Raw genomic sequence first — 16,112 nt, 5'->3', positions numbered from 1 at the left:
TAGAATAGAATAACTAGATCCTGTGCCTTAATATATTTTTCTATATGTTTTAAATGGAATATTTTTATTTAATAACAGAAAAATTAAGATCTTTGTTTAAATGGAAGAGGATATTAGAAATGTAAATTTTGTAATCACATTTCTATCCTAATAATGTAAACTGCACTGTAAACTTACTCATGATGGACAGATGCTGCAAGACCTGATTTTGGTCCTTTCTTTAGTAATGTGTTTGTACCAAAAAAAACCAAAAAACCTTAAATTTCTTTCAGCAAAATCCACACAAATGAACATTGTATTATATAATTCCCTTCTTTTATTAGACTGCTGGCAGGAAGCATCCCCAAAAAATAGGAAGTACAATTTTGCACAAACAAAAGGATGTGGAGGATGTGTTACTCTAAATTTTAGGTGCCAATTAAATTAGCCTACAATAGCGCTTCTAATTTAACAAAAGGGTAACAAGGTTGTGGCCCGCCTGAAAGGAATTGCCAGTGTGTTACCAGGGGGCTTGTGTCCAACCTGCAGAGGACTCCCCAGAACAAACTAGTCTTGCTAACCCCTGAAAGGACACGGATACAGCCTTCCGCTCAAGGATTGATGCAAGCAGAAATTCTTTTAAATCTAAATTATTTGTTTAACAATTTTTTTTTAAAAAGAAGTTTAATAAAGCAAGAAAAGATACATAGGATTTAATAAAACACAATAGAGTTATATTTAACAATTACACAATAAAACAGTACAGCAAAATAAAAGACAGACTGCATAAAATACCTAACACCTATAGAGCAGAGGTTCTCAAACTGTGGTCCGTGAGCTCCATTCAGGTGGTCCACGGCTAATTCCCTCTAAGGTGCGTGCCTGGGCGCACACAAGAGAATGAAGGGCCACCCACCTAATTAGTGGAGCCGCACAGGTGTGGTTCCACTAATTAGGTGCCCGTATCCTGGAGAAGACTCACATATAAGATGAGGTGGTGGCCTTGTGGGGAATAGGGATAGGTAGGAGGGGACAGTGGGGTGAGAAGAGGGGGTGGGGGGAATTTGGGACGTGCAGGGCTGCGGTGGCCAGAGAAAGAGGTGACTTTCCCCATCTTCAGGACTGCAGCTGCCGGGGAGAGACAGCCCTCCTTCCCAGCCCCAGCTCAGGGGCTACTGCGGCAGCACAGTGGCTTCCCAGCCTAGTGACTGCTGTGGCAGGGGAGACCCCTCCCCTCCTTCCCAGCCCCAGCTTGGGGGCTGCCACAGCAGGAAAGAGAGGGCACATCCATCACATTAGAAAGGTAAGACTACTGATATTAAAATAAGTTATGTGCTTTTATTTGTAGAACAAAAATAAAGGTTTTTTTATATAGCACTTTTATCCAAAGCAGTTTGCAATAGTTAGCTAACAGTACAAACAACATTTGGAAAGATGAATAAGTGGGCTGTTGACACCCTCAGCAATTTTCAGGTTGTCTGCAAAAAAAAAAAAAAAAAAAAAAACACAACAAACTTTGAGAACCACTGATATAGAGAATACAGTAGTTTCAATGTAACATGCATATAAAGATCCCACATTCAAAGGCTTTTAGTCTTAGTGTTAGTCTAATCCTGTACTTAATACAGTGGCAGGTTCTCAAACTGTGGTCCGTGAGCTCCATTCAGGGTTTTGTTTTAAATGGAATATTTTTATTCCATGGCCTCTATATACGCATATGAAAAAGTCATCATATTCACAGATTTAAAAAGAAAACATTTACTTAACACTAACACTTAATATTTAAACATACATCCTGTGAGCACTGGCCAAGCGGTCAGTGGGCAGGGGAGAGCTCATCATTCAGAAACAGGCATCAAACTTTATTAACACACCCACCGAGACACTCAAAGAAAATAATTTATAAAATTACTGTTACGCTTTCACACCAAAATCCCTCTGACTCATCTTAGGTCCTTCTGCTCTGTCAGTATAAAAGATGAAGATGTCTGCACCTGGAAGAAAGGATCTAGCTGATAATGACATTTTCCTCTGTCTTTATTTAAATGTATATCATAAGGCTGAATTGCACTGTTATTACAAATATATCCAATTCCCTGTTCTTCCATACAAGCCTCAAGTTCAACGATTTTCCATGTCTGATTTTGTTTTATGGCCCAGAGTTTGTGTTCTATTGGTTGCATCACACTGGTGTTGACATTTAACCCAAGTGATACAATAGGAGATATCCATTCAGTTTGGGCATCAGACATCATATATGCAGTTGCTTGGTTCAACTGAGCATTGTATGTGAAGTTTACCATCTTCCACCAAGAATTAAGGGTTTTTTTCAGCCTCAGTGGCATATTTCCACATTATGTTTCTTATTTCTAGAGGTAAAATTCAACTCATTCCATCTCCTATAATGTCTTGAAAACATTTTCCTCTTTCAACTACCAACATTTCAGTCTTCGGGCTTCTCTACATGTGAAAATTAATCCAGAATGCAGGAGGGTGTGAATGGAAAGCAGATTAACTATTTCTGATTAATTCTATGTGTGGAGGTTTCTATCCCAGAATAAGAGAGCCTTATTCCAAATTACATAAATCCAGTAAATTAACCTAATTTGGAATAAGAAATTCTTATTTTGGAATAAGTGTCTCCACCCATGGAGCTAGTCTGGAATAATTCCCCATGTAGACAAGTTTGAGCAAGCTGTCTTTGTCATGGAGCCAGTGTGTCATGTTAGTGGGGATAGCAGTTGAATCTGTAAACAATCAGAAATAAAGCTGGGTGTCTTGTGTATTTTTGGCAATGAAACCAACGTGTCACAGCACCTCTCCAGGTGGTCTCCTGGATTCTGAAGAGGAGGGGGAACAGGATAGTTCCTTGTGGGAGCCCACAAGTGAAGACTTTTCTGGAAGAGGAACAGTTTCCCATCATTCCTCTAAGCCTGTTGGAAAAGAACGGTTGGAGCGCTATTGCTGTGATGTCTGGTTCAGTGATGTCTTGTAAGTGGTCAGCAATACCTTGCAGTTGACAGTCAAAAGTTGTGGAGAGGTCAGGTATTATGAGATTGGCCTCTCTTCATCCCTTAGTATTACTGGGGCTGTGTCCATGCCATGCCCTGGTCTGAAGTTGAATTGCAGGGCATCCAAGATGTCAGCAAAAGTCAGACCTAGTTGAAACATGGCTACCAGTACTTTCTGAATGGTTTTGCATAAGCATTGGAGATTTTCCTCAGTCAAATGCTGGCTTTCTGAGAATCATGAACATTGTCACAATTTTCAGTAGGATTTTCATTGACAATTACCGTTAGGAGTAGGAACAGTTTTCTTTATTGCCATTCCTCATCCCAGAGAGTTTCACCTGTTTCGCAGGTGATGTGTCAAATATTTCTCAGCATTTCTTCATTTTCATTGTGTACCAAACACACACAAGTGGCAGGGTTGGTAATGTCATCTGATCTGCTATATAGTTTCCTTCCTATGTGCATTCATCTCATCTCTTTTGTGAAGCAGGAGGAAAGCTCAGTGGTTTGGTCCAATGTCAGGAGCTTCAGGTGCACAGTACCTCTTAAAAACAGGAACATAATTTTTTCCCCATATTTTTCAAAATCAATTTTATTTCATTTGCTTTCTGGGTTTGTACATTTTTATGTACAGAAATTTTAGATGCTTGTATGAGCAGTGTTCTACATTCAAATTGTATTGTTTTGTTATATCAAACTAAATCTTGTGTTCTGTAACTTCACAGCAGAAACTGTATTATGTTGCAGCAGTCCTCAGTCAATGACCATGGAGTCTCTCTAATTTTTTTAATTGGCAAATAAAATGTAATCTTTTCAGTTACTTCTGGTATCTTAGCTTCTCTTTATCTCGAACACTGCTGTCATCAGGGAACATCTCTTCCTCTGCAAGAGAATTGTGCTGGAAAAATAGGAAATCTCACTGCTAAGGATGAAATAAGGCATCTGCAGTGCTGGGTCCTGAACATGTACTACTAGAGATCAGAATAAACCTTAGTCCAACTGCTCTTTGAACTGAAAAATAGCTGCAATCATAGGAAATGAAAAATCAAGATGTAGGAGAGAAAGAAAGGGTATAGGCAGGGAATTATGGGTGAAGGAAAATAAAACAATTTTCCCAAGTTAAATTAAGGACTAGTTTTGTATGTTTTTTAATTATTGTACTTAATGCCTAAGTACTACAGTGATTTTAGTAATATCTCTCATGTCTGAAAAATTGTACTGAATATCATACAAAAACAAGTAACCTGTGTGGTATTTCAGCATTTCACTTCCAAATGGAACCAGGAAGTGCAGAAGCATGGAGAACTGAAAAATAATTAGAAAACAGTAACTACACCTTATTTGAACTTCAACTGATGTTTGGTTCAAGTTATGGTGATGGTTTGGTCAGTTCATATTTTATGTAAATCAGTTAATACAGCCTTAAAGAAAATACAACCAAATTATAGTATCTTGTCACTGCTATTCCTTGCCTATCTTCCTATATAAACACAGTCATTTAGTGTTCATTAGCTATAAGCCTATTTGTTCACTCATTAAGATTCACCAGTCATTTGAAAAATAAGTGACAGATACATGCCATCTGGTGGTTTACCTGCATATGTACAGTTTAGAGTTCTACCATCATGCTCCTTTATTTTAGGAAATCTTTTCCCAGTGTTGTCGCTTTGATAACTAGCAGAACAATAGTAACATTTAAAAAGATGCTGAAAGGGAGCAAGCAGATCCCTCTGAAGAATGCATCAAAATAACATGAAAATGAAACTACATATGAAGTTAGAAATGTTGAGATTTGGCTAAATAGCTACAGAATGCATCTCTTTATTTTCAAACCATCTTATCACTCTGGTATCCAAGAGCATTTTCAATTATTTGTTCTGAAAAATGAATATATGGTTCCTCAAGCTGCTCTTATTCATTGGCTGCCAACAACATGCTGGGGCTATTCCAGTAGTTTAGAGGTTAGCTTCCATACTGTGTGTAAGATTGCATGAGTAAGGGGGAAAATATTAAACAAGGTAGTAGAGAGTAAGGAAAAGGAGGAAAAAAAAATAGGAGAGGGCACAGAAAAGGCCATATTCTGCAGGGAGGGAAGCCTGCAGTTGAGGGCAAAAAAAGCAAAGCGGGGAACAATATGACAGACCACAAAATAGAAATGGGATAGGAGCAGGATTTACCTACCAAAGGGAAGGGAGGCAAAATGATTAATAAAAAATTATTCTGGTCTGTCGTCTGATTTCTGGACTCCTGCCCATCCTCAATGCATGTGCAACAATTTTAGGAGTTCAGAAATCAGACGATAGACCAGAATCATTTTTTATATTCATGATTTTTGGAGTCTGGTTCATGATTTTTAAACTTTTGAGGTCGGCAACAGTGATTAGTGTTGCTAAGTCTCACAATTTTATAGTGACAAAGACCATTTTAGTCCCCATTGTCAGAGCTTTTGCTAGAGGACCCAACTAAAATCAAGGCCCCATATGCAAGGCACTCTTCAGCCACATAATAAGAGAGGCTTGGTTTACATGGGGAGTTTAAACGGGACTAAATTGAGTTAATCTGATTTGAAAACACTTGTGTACACAGGCTGCAATTCATTATAGTGCACTGACCCTGCATTTATCACAAATTCTGGAGTCCTCTTTTGAAGTTATTAACTTTGCTACAAATCAAGTTAATTCAGTCTATTGTTCATGTGTAGGCAATGCTGCTGAAAACTGCTTTGACAGTCTTCCAATTCTTATCCTACCCTACTTTTCAGGTGATCATTATTGGCCTCTCTGTTTACCTACATGCCCTCTACTGTTCTGGGGTCAAGTTGACCAGATGTTCCTTCCCCTGTTTATAAGCTGGAGCACAGCCAGATTTTGTCTATTGGCTCCTGGATTCCATTTTATCACAATAGCTATGGAAATATCCCAAAAGCTCACAATATGTCTTGAGCAGCTTCTTGGAACTGTGTTGAGACCCTGACCAAGACTGAGTAGGCAGATCCTATGAAGGGAATCTTGGCATGTAAGTTTTTTTTATAATTTAACATTTATATTTTAATGTATTATGTTATAGGGTTGTACTAGCTTCCGTTCGAGGTGCCCTATGGCTGCAGCCACTCTAAAGCGTTGTGAGCTAGAAGATTTTCTGAGTCCCAGGTCCCTGCCTTGCTCCCTCTATCAGCCTATGCTATCTATTTGTCCCTTGGTCTTCCACACACCTTTTCAAAATGGTGGATACTCTGGCCAAGTAATTGGCCTCTATCTCATGATGAAGCCCAGTTAGTGACCTTTTTCAGGACCACACTCTAGAAGGCACATGCCTATGTATCTATTTTTACTTCCCCTTCCCTTTGCTTGGTAAATGATATCTTCCCCTCCCCCATTTGCCACCTCAAAATGGTGGCTGGCAGCAAACAGTTGCAGTTTTTATGCCCTCCCTCCCTGAGGGGATTCAAATAAGAAAAACATTCTTTTGTGACAAGTGTAATGTTTACTGAGGCAGTGGTTACAGAAAAAGAGTTTGGTTAGTGTTCTCACTTTTCAGGAGGTAGACATTGCATGCCTGTAAAAGCGACAAAGAGTACTGATCCCTTACAAATGCCCTGTAATGCTCATTCTAACAGACTGGTAACAGTGAATGCTTCGGGCAATCATTGCAGAACCCTATCCATTTTTCTCTGCACATTCAACATGTCTGTAGGGGAGATAAAGCAAAAGGTAAGGCTGAAAAATTGTTCAGAGATTATGAGGAAGAGCTGCATGGCCACCCACCCCCCTCTCCAGGGAAAGCTTGCAGTCAGAAGCTCCTCCTTCCACTCCTCGAGCACTTCTGGAGGAATCATCATGGTGAATAACTTCACAGCATCTCTCACTGGTCTGTCCTTTGCCTTTTTAAAAAAGGTCACACTTTGCCTCCTACTCACCCGCCTCAGGGTAATGACAGCCTAAATGTTGGAGGGAGTACTATAGAACTCACCCCTAGATTCACCCCACTCGCTTTTCTTATATTATATATCAGAGGTGGGCAAACTACGACCCACGGGCCACATCCGGCCCACAGGACTGTCCTGCCTGGCCCTTGAGCCCCTAGCCCCTCCCCCCACTGTACCCCCTGTCATAAATATAAAGGGAAGGGTAAACCCCTTTGAAATCCCTCCTGGCAGGGGAAAGCTCCTCTCACCTGTAAAGGGTTAAGAAGCTAAAGGTAACCTCCCTGGCACCTGACCAAAATGACCAATGAGGAGACAAGATACTTTCAAAAGCTGGGAGGAGGGAGAGAAACAAAGGGTCTGTGGGTCTGTCTATATGCTGGTTTCTGCCAGGGATAGACCAGGAATGGAGTCTTAGAACTTTTAGTAAGTAATCTAGCTAGGTATGTGTTAGATTATGATTTCTTTAAATGGCTGAGAAAAGAACTGTGCTGAATAGAATAACTATTTCTGTCTGTGTATCTTTTTTGTAACTTAAGGTTTTGCCTAGAGGGGTTCTCTATGTTTTTGAATCTAATTACCCTGTAAGATATCTACCATCCTGATTTTACAGGGGGGATTTCTTTATTTCTATTTACTTCTATTTTTATTAATAGTCTTCTTGTAAGAAAACTGAATGCTTTTTCATTGTTCTCAGATCCAAGGGTTTGGGTCTGTGGTCACTTATGCAAATTGGTGAGGCTTTTTATCCAACATTTCCCAGGAAAGGGGGGGGTGCAAGTATTGGGAGGATTGTTCATTGTTCTTAAAATCCAAGGGTCTGGGTCTGTAGTCACCTAGGCAAATTGGTGAGGCTTTTTACCAAACCTTGTCCAGGAAGTGGGGTGCAAGGTTTTGGGAAGTATTTTGGGGGGAAAGACGCGTCCAAACAGCTCTTCCCCAGTAACCAGTATTAGTTTGGTGGTGGTAGCGGCCAATCCAAGGACAAAGGGTGGAATATTTTGTACCTTGGGGAAGTTTTGACCTAAGCTGGTAAAGATAAGCTTAGGAGGTTTTTCATGCAGGTCCCCACATCTGTACCCTAGAGTTCAGAGTGGGGGAGGAACCTTGACACCTCCTCTCCCACAGCCATGCCACTGCACGGGCAGCACAGCTTGCACCCGCCCACCTCCCAGACTTTCCAATAAGCTAGTCCTGCTGCTCTGAGCAGCATGGTAAGGGGGCGGGGAGAGCAGGGAGCAGTTGGGTAAGGGGAAGGAGGTCGCGGGGGGGCGGGGGGACAGTCGGGGGGCGGCTGGATGGGGCAGAGTTTTGGGGCTGGGAAGTCAGGGGATGGGGGGCAGGGGGGTTGGATGGGGGTGGGGTCCTGGGTTGTGGTTAGGGGCAGGAGGTACTGGGAGGGGGCAGTCAGGGGACAAGGAGCAGGGGGGGTTGGATGGGTTTGGGGTTCTGAGGGGGGCAGGAAGTGGGAAGGGGTAGATAGGGGCAGGGCCCAGGCTGTTCGGAGAGGCAGACTTCCCTATCCAGCCCTCCATACAGTTTCACAATCTCGATTTGGCCCTCGGGCCAAAAAGTTTGCCCATCCCTGCTATATAAGCACCTCCAAGGCACAGGAAAACTGTGAAGGCAGACCAGGAACATATATCCCCTCCCCCCAAATCTCCAAGGTACAACTACAAAGCCAAACAGCACATACCGAATGGATAAAAATCCCAATTCACATACCACTTACCATCTCTGAGGTTCCCCCCCAGGCTGAGAAGAATCTCAAGGACGTAAAACCAGAAATTCATTTAAAAATATGCTATCAAAGCCACCCCCAAAATATGAACAACAACTGTCTTTTTGTTAATACCCCGTCACTGCGGCACCTGTACTGGCCAGACCATTGAGGTCAGGGACTTTGTCAGTGACTGAGTAGCTGGAGAGAAAACAGAAAAGTCATGATGAAATGTTCACAGGCATCATTACACAGTGCCCACTCAAAACAAATAAAAAAAAATGCAGAGGTGGAGGCAGTATCTGAGGACAGAGAGGCAATCTGACAAAGAGCTTTCCCGGGAAATCATTACAGTGGAAAAGGACAGCGTGACAGTTGCCAGAGAAAGCATTGTCATGGCCAAAGACAGTATGAGAAAAGACAGGAAGATGCAGAGGCAACTCCTGGTGGCAATACAAAGCCAAAATGCCCTACAAGTTCCTATTAGGGCAGAAGGCAATGCAGTACTGCAAACCAACACCCAGTCACATTATCCAGCTCCTGGACAATATAGGCTACTGGGAACAACAACTCCTCCCAGCTGTACCTGCAGGATTGCTCTCAGAGGCAGTTTCCCTCAGACTCCAGCTCAGGACACTGAGAACAGTGGCACATGGAACCCCAGCTTTTTTGAGCCCTCTATTGCCCCTGGTGACTTCAAGCCTTGCTACTGTGACTTCAAGACCCTCTCCACCACTTGCACTGTGCCCTTCTGGATCATTTGTCTTAGCTTTGCATGTAATTCCCCAAATATTTTCCCAAAAGAGGCAACTGAATTGCAAGAATTTGTCTGGGTTCTAAGTCTCTTTTCAGAGGAATTTGTAGCAAAGGCTAAAATTGCCATGAGGTTTAGGTTATGTACACACTACCACTTACTGCAGTATAATTTATGTCGCTCAGGGGTGTGAATAAGCCACCCCACTGTGTGACATAAATTACACTGACCTAAGTGCCAGCGTGAACAGCGCTATGTCAGCGGGAGGGAGAAACTCTCCTACCGACCACTGCTCGTGGGGGCTGGAGTAATTATGTCAATATAAGAGCTCTCCCCATCAGAGAATGTCTGAACTACAGCACCAGTGCAGCTGTGCCACTGTAAGTTCTGTAGTATAGCCATTGCATAAGAGAATTTGCTTGACCTTGTTGGTGATTCCATTTTGAGAGACAAGTTTAAAGTTATGCTTCTTGATCAGTTCTGGTTCTCAGTTAGAAAAGTGTTCCCTAAATTGTCCCAAACAATTGTTGAAATACTTGTTCACTTTGCCTCAACATATCTGTTAGGGATGGAAATAACGTGTAAAAAACAGTAACTGTGTAACCAATTCAAATACTATCTGTTACACAGTTAAACGTTTACCCAGGGAACAATGGGTACGGGGGTGTTGCAGCACCCCCACATTTTACGCAGGGCTTCCTGCACCCGGGGTGCATCCCAGCCTCCAGCCCTATGCCTGAGGCTCTGCTGCCACCTGACATCCCAGCTGCCGCCATGCCTGAAGCTCTGCTACCACCCGTGAACTCTGTGACAAATACAGAGCTTTAACCATGATCAGTACGGATATGCTGCCCGTAAGTACCATTGAGGGTACAGGTTTTCGTGCATTGATGAGTTTTGCAGTACCTGAATACCGTGTGTCTGTGAGACAGACTATATCCTCAAGACTAGAGAACTGCTATGAAGACTGTGTGAAGTCTGTCCAGGAAAAATTGGAAAACACTGTTTAAATAGCTTTCACCACTGACTGCTGGACAGCATTAACTACAGAAAGCTACATGACTGTCACTTGCCATTATATTGAAAATTGGGAGCTTTGATCTGCAGTTCTACAAACCGAAAGTATGGCAGAACAACATACAGTAAACCTTGCTGAAAAATTAAATTTTTGGAAAGATGGGGTCTGGCAGGCCGTGTCTCGGCGTGCATACACGATAATGCAAGCAACATTGTGCTCGCCAACACACCGAGGTATGTTGCATGGGAATCTGTCAGTTGTTTTGCCCATACTTTGCAGCTAGCCATTAATGATGGGTTTTCTTCAAGTAGTGTGGATCGGCTATTGCAGCTGCAAGTAGACTAGTTGCACATTTCCACCACAGCACTGTGACTGCAAAAGCACTCGAAAGAAAACAAACACAGCTTCAGGTTAAGCAACACCGTCTGATCCAATTGTGTAAAACTCGCTGAAATTCGGTATATGACATGTTTTCAAGACTCAGTGAGCAAAGGTGGACTATAACAGCTGTGCTTTCAGATAGCTCGGCAACAAAACAATCTGATGACTGAACGCTTCAGCTGCAAGATGAGCACTGGCAATTCATAGAGGATATCTTACCAGTACTTTCCACTTTAAAATGCACTACACCTGTCATGTCTGCTGAACAGTCAGTGTCAATTTCAAATATTTATCCAATTTGCAACAGTCTTCTCCAAACTCACCTCAGAAGCAAAGCTCCTGTCGAAAATGGAAAAGTTGCTGATTTCAAGGCTGCTGTTCGTCACTCTCTGGAGCATCAGATGAAAGCCAATGATCCTGCCAGGGCCGAAAAAAATGCATGAAACTCAGAAGAGTGCTGTAGTGATGCTTTTAGGTGAAGGTTACACCAAAAAGGAGAATGCAATAGAAAATGAACTGGAAAATTACTTCGGGGAGCCTTGTCCTTCATTGGAATGCAGTCCATTGGAGTGGTGGAAGGCTAATGCACAGTGTTTTCCAAGGCTTGGAAAACTGGCAAACAGTTACCTGTGCATTCCAGGAACATCTGTGCCTGCAGAATGTGTGTTTTTCAATGCTGGCCTTACTGTTAATCTGCTGTGCACAAGACTGAAACCAGAGCATGTAAACATGATAATTTTTCTTAACAAAATATCAGCAGTAGAGTTGAAATTCTAATCTGTTTTTTTGTATTTTTGGACGTCTCATGGATATTATGTAAAAAGTTAAACCAAAAAGTGGGTTTTAGTTTTACACATAAGACTGGCTGGTTTTGTTGTTAATAAAAGCACTTGACAAAGGTAATATATATGTGTGGTAGATTCACTGTGAACCAGTGACACAGGAACATTTTTTAACAGTGGTGGTGCTGAAAGCCAGCCCCCTCCTTACCCCTGCCCACCCCCCACCCGTTTCCGGAAGGGGGGACATGGACAGGGGCCAAGAGCGCAGGGTTAGATGTCTAATTGCAGTGATTCTTATATCCATAGTATTGACTGCTTACTGTATTTGGAGCAGGAAAACAAAGATATATTGGTAGGACCTTTGGAGTATTTTCACCATCTAAAAGAAGAGTAACCAGAGATCACAAGATCAATTTCCTGCCATTACAAGATGAAGACTCTGGTCACTTGTGCTTCTTGGTTTCTCTAAAATCCCCGCAAGTTAGGATCCCATAGAATAGAATAGAATAGAATAGAATCATAGAATAGAATAGAATATCAGGGTTGGAAGGGACCCCTGAAGGTCATCTAGTCCAACCCCCTGCTCGAAGCAGGACCAATTCCCAGTTAAATCATCCCAGCCAGGGCTTTGTCAAGCCTGACCTTAAAAACTTCCAAGGAAGGAGATTCCACCACCTCCCTAGGCAACGCATTCCAGTGTTTCACCACCCTCTTAGTGAAAAAGTTTTTCCTAATATCCAATCTAAACCTCCCCCACTGCAACTTGAAGCCATTACTCCTCGTTCTGTCATCTGCTACCATTGAGAACAGTCTAGAGCCATCCTCTTTGGAACCCCCTTTCAGGTAGTTGAAAGCAGCTATCAAATCCCCCCTCATTCTTCTCTTCTGCAGGCTAAACAATCCCAGCTCCCTCAGCCTCTCCTCATAAGTCATGTGTTCTAGACCCCTAATCATTTTTGTTGCCCTTCGCTGGACTCTCTCCAATTTATCCACATCCTTCTTGTAGTGTGGGGCCCAAAACTGGACACAGTACTCCAGATGAGGCCTCACCAATGTCGAATAGAGGGGGACGATCACGTCCCTCGATCTGCTCGCTATGCCCCTACGTATACATCCCAAAATGCCATTGGCCTTCTTGGCAACAAGGGCACACTGCTGACTCATATCCAGCTTCTCGTCCACTGTCACCCCTAGGTCCTTTTCCGCAGAACTGCTGCCTAGCCATTCGGTCCCTAGTCTGTAGCGGTGCATTGGATTCTTCCGTCCTAAGTGCAGCACCCTGCACTTATCCTTATTGAACCTCATCAGATTTCTTTTGGCCCAATCCTCCAATTTGTCTAGGTCCTTCTGTATCCTATCCCTCCCCTCCAGCGTATCTACCACTCCTCCCAGTTTAGTATCGTCCGCAAATTTGCTGAGAGTGCAATCCACACCATCCTCCAGATCATTTATGAAGATATTGAACAAAACCGGCCCCAGGACCGACCCCTGGGGCACTCCACTTGACACCGGCTGCCAACTAGACATGGAGCCATTGATCACTACCCGTTGAGCCCGACAATCTAGCCAGCTTTCTACCCACCCTATAGTGCATTCATCCAGCCCATACTTCCTTAACTTGCTGACAAGAATACTGTGGGAGACCGTGTCAAAAGCTTTGCTAAAGTCAAGAAACAATACATCCACTGCTTTCCCTTCATCCACAGAACCAGTAATCTCATGATAAAAGGCGATTAGATTAGTCAGGCATGACCTTCCCTTGGTGAATCCATGCTGGCTGTTCCTGATCACTTTCCTTTCATGCAAGTACTTCAAGATTGATTCTTTGAGGACCTGCTCCATGATTTTTCCAGGGACTGAGGTGAGGCTGACTGGCCTGTAGTTCCCAGGATCCTCCTTCTTCCCTTTTTTAAAGATTGGCACTACATTAGCCTTTTTCCAGTCATCCGGGACTTCCCCGGTTCGCCACGAGTTTTCAAAGATAATGGCCAATGGCTCTGCAATCACAGCCGCCAATTCCTTCAGCACTCTCGGATGCAACTCGTCCAGCCCCATGGACTTGTGCACGTCCAGCTTTTCTAAATAGTCCCTAACCACCTCTATCTCCACAGAGGGCTGGCCATCTCTTCCCCATTTTGTGATGCCCAGCGTAGCAGTCTGGGAGCTGTCCTTGTTAGTGAAAACAGAGGCAAAAAAAGCATTGAGTACATTAGCTTTTTCCACATCCTCTGTCACTAGGTTGCCTCCCTCATTCAGTAAGGGTCCCACACTTTCCTTGGCTTTCTTCTTGTTGCCAACATACCTGAAGAAACCCTTCTTGTTACTCTTGACATCTCTCGCTAGCTGCAGCTCCAGGTGCGATTTGGCCCTCCTGATTTCATTCCTACATGCCCGAGCAATATTTTTATACTCTTCCCTGGTCATATGTCCAACCTTCCACTTCTTGTAAGCTTCTTTTTTATGTTTAAGATCCGCTAGGATTTCACCGTTAAGCCAAGCCGGACGCCTGCCATATTTACTATTCTTTCGACTCATCGGGATGGTTTGTCCCTGTAACCTCAACAGGGATTCCTTGAAATACAGCCAGCTCTCCTGGACTCCTTTCCCCTTCAAGTTAGTCCCCCAGGGGATCCTGGCCATCCGTTCCCTGAGGGAGTCGAAGTCTGCTTTCCTGAAGTCCAGGGTCCGTATCCTGCTGCTTACCTTTCTTCCCTGCGTCAGGATCCTGAACTCAACCAACTCATGGTCACTGCCTCCCAGATTCCCATCCACTTTTGCTTCCCCCACTAATTCTACCTGGTTTGTGAGCAGCAGGTCAAGAAAAGCGCCCCCCCTAGTTGGCTCCTCTAGCACTTGCACCAGGAAATTGTCCCCTACGCTTTCCAAAAACTTCCTGGATTGTCTATGCACCGCAGTATTGCTCTCCCAGCAGATATCAGGAAAATTAAAGTCACCCATGAGAATCAGGGCATGCGATCTAGTAGCTTCCGTGAGCTGCCAGAAGAAAGCCTCATCTACCTCATCCCCCTGGTCCGGTGGTCTATAGCAGACTCCCACCACTACATCACTCTTGTTGCACCCATAATCTTCACCAATAAGTAATATATCTGAATTGACAAAATATATGACATATAATGGATCCGATAGGGCAGGCAGCAGAGCGTGGGGCCCGGGTGGCAATGGGGCTGGCAGTTGGGAGGAAACTGGGAGCGAGGCCAGTAGCCAGGATGCTTGGTGCACTGGTATGCCAGGCGGCAGTAGAGGCCCAGGTGCAGCAGCAGCAGAGCCCCGCTGGGGCAGGCAGCCAGGATGGACACCGGGTGGCAGCAGGTCGGAAGCCGGGACAGATCCCAGGCCACACCAGGATGCTGGGTGGCAGCAGGGAGGGTGGTGCAGGGCTGGCAGCCAGGACCCTGGGTGGAGTTTAATCATTAACCAGTTAAACTCTTACATCTCTAATCTGTGTGGTTTGTGGGTTTTGGTTTTTTTTTTGACTTGATTACTGTACACTGATCTGCAGTTGAAAATCTCCGAGATCAAACCAAGGAACCAGAAATTGTGTGCTAGCAAATAGGCTCACCCTACTCCCCTAGACAAAGGTGAGTCAATATGTGTTCTTTATGTTCAATTTCATTCAATAGTAGAGTGGTACTACTCTACTACTGTGCTATGTATGTTGCTTTTTGTCATAAGCAATACGTCATGTTGACAAAGAACAAAAATTCTCTTGTTCTGTGCAAAAGTACTCTTTCTTAGAAAGAGGAGGGCCCATACGGGGCATGAATCTCCAAAGGTAGGTGCATCAAAAAAAAAAAAAAGTTTAGTAATTTTAAATATATACTTGTTACAAAAAATAAATTGGAAAGTGCTCAAAAGTTGGCAAATGGCATAACTAACGCTAGCTGTGCAGCCTTAATTCCGAACCCTTGTATGAAACATAAGCATTATGATACTATTTTTAATTACCTGCTCACCCCCATCGATCTTCAGCCGGGTTTGAACCCAGGACTTTTACTAGCAGTTGTCTTCCACGGGCCCCAGCCAGTAAAGGACAGTGAGAGCCCATGGGCTATGCAACTCTTTACTAGTCGCGGCAGCGGATTCCGGTGGCTGGGGCAGTGTTCTGCGCCCATCTCTGCCCGCGGCCACCGGGCCTATCTCTCGGGGACGGTGCGAGCCCTGATGGGGCAACGGGGTGGGGGGAGTTCAAACGGTGCCTAACCGGCTCCCATCCAGTCACGGTCCTGAGCGCCGTGCCCCAGCTCCCTTCCTGGCTCCACAAGGACCTGCCCACCTCAGTGTTCCCCCTCCTGACTGAGAAGACTCCGCCTCTCCCGGCAGGCTCCTGAGCGTCACAGGCTGGCCCGCCCCAAACCCCGGGCAGGGGTGGCCCGACGCCAACAGGAGGGAGGAGCCTCAAAGCCGCGTCCAGCATTCTCACCCACCTTCCCGCCGCTTTTGAAAGTTAACCGCCGCTTCCCCAATGCAAAGCCTGAGCCATGAGGTATTCTGGGTAAAATCGGCAGCCGCACACGTCAACCAAAC

The 16,112-nt window shown here is 44.1% G+C and overlaps 1 long non-coding RNA gene across 2 annotated transcripts; it reads right to left on the bottom strand.

Annotated features, from left to right (window-relative positions):
• Positions 1 to 374: 374 nt before the first annotated feature.
• Positions 375 to 15,861, bottom strand: LOC144265039 (uncharacterized). 2 transcript variants are annotated; one of them, XR_013346157.1, is made up of 4 exons: positions 15,534 to 15,861; positions 11,109 to 11,202; positions 1,892 to 1,973; positions 375 to 1,457 (listed from the first exon to the last, which is right to left on the bottom strand). It is a non-coding gene; the product is annotated as an uncharacterized LOC144265039 (long non-coding RNA). The 2 variants fall into 2 exon arrangements; XR_013346156.1 differs by having other exon boundaries at positions 375 to 1,973.
• Positions 15,862 to 16,112: the final 251 nt, after the last annotated feature.

This window comes from Eretmochelys imbricata, chromosome 5 (genome assembly GCF_965152235.1).
Source record: "Eretmochelys imbricata isolate rEreImb1 chromosome 5, rEreImb1.hap1, whole genome shotgun sequence".
In the NCBI taxonomy this organism is placed as follows: Eukaryota; Metazoa; Chordata; order Testudines; family Cheloniidae; genus Eretmochelys; species Eretmochelys imbricata.
This window is presented reverse-complemented; position numbering and strand designations above follow the sequence as displayed.